Genomic DNA, 1524 nt, shown 5'->3' with positions numbered 1-1524 from the left:
ATCTCCAAGGTCCAGGGCAATACTGGAAATCTGGTCCAGTTCAAAGATTCAATTAATCATACACTGTATGTGTCTAGGGTCTCACCCTGGCAGCTGAGACAAGCCACCCCAACCGACTTGGTGGCACTACAGTGTCAGCCTTGTCAGGATAGGTCTCCCCAGACCGACCCACTGGCTGTGAACATTCTAAACTAACACGAGTCTCATTAAGTATCCAGTTTAAGGGTATTACACAGAAACATACCAAGGGAACATGAATCAAATATGTATCTTTATTCATTTACAATAAACTCATAAAGTACATCATTCTGATTGAAGCTAAGGGCATACAAAACTGTCTAACACATCAATGTTGTTCAACATAATTTTAGGCATAGTTATAATTATTTGAGTTTTAGAACATGATAGGACTAGTTATTACATTCCCATTTGGGAGGGCTTTTATGCAACATCTTTTGGATTGCAAGGTAGGCCCTAGATGGAAAGCCATGAAGCCATGTTTGGTGAAAACCAAAACAGTAAAACATAGGATTTCATGAGATGAAAAATCAATGTTTTGGTGAAGTTATTTTCAATAGCTTCTTGAAAATAGCTTAGTCAATGCTACTTAATTAACATTGAAGCCCTCCCAAATGGGCCCTACATTGGCCAAGGTTATATATATGGGTTTGACAATGATCGAAAAATTTTATAACCAATGAACCAGTATCATAAAAGTGGTAACCAATTAGGTGTTTTTCATCAAAATCATGGAGAATTTTGATTGGTCAATGCTCTTCAAATACTAGACAAACATGATATGAGAAAATTCTATAACCAATCAAAAAGTACCACAAAAGTTGTAACATATTAGGTGCTTTTCATGATAATTCATTGAGGACTTTGATTCATCAAAGCTCTTATGGTATCATATAGTCCTATTCATGGGCCAAGGTAGGCTAGGTCCTGGTTGGGATTTGCCTCTTTATAAACAAACAATGATAGGCTCTAGCCCAAGCCTAGTTTGACCATTGGACCTAGATCTTAAGCCCAAGCCTGACCCTATATAAAGCCCAAAGGCTAAGCCTGATCTAAACAACAGTTTTATAATATATTATTTATATATTATATAATATATAATACTTTTTTTCTACTAATAATACTATTACATAATATTATATAATACATCTTATATTTTTTTATTATATATAATACTATTGGGCTGGGCTTATTTGGGAAGCCCGAGCCTGGCCTAAAAAATAGTTAGTTGCGTATGGTGTTTGGAGCTCAAGCCTGAGTCTGTGGGCCTAAAAATTTGTCCAAGCCTGATGTAGAATGGGTCAGACTGGCTACTTGGTCCATGAAACAGGTATATTATCATATCTTTCTAGCGTCATTGATTTATCCTACAAACCATCTCTAGGGATGTTAGTGGGTTGGGTTAAGAGGTAAACCGTAAACCTACATTGAATTGGTTTTGGAGTTGGCCTGGTTTGAGATGAAGTGAACCAATGTTAAATCCAACCCATTGGTATTTCTAGAGGT

Source organism: Nelumbo nucifera, chromosome 8, assembly GCF_055504915.1.
Source record: "Nelumbo nucifera cultivar China Antique chromosome 8, China Antique-T2T, whole genome shotgun sequence".
In the NCBI taxonomy this organism is placed as follows: domain Eukaryota; kingdom Viridiplantae; phylum Streptophyta; class Magnoliopsida; order Proteales; family Nelumbonaceae; genus Nelumbo; species Nelumbo nucifera.
This window is presented reverse-complemented; position numbering follows the sequence as displayed.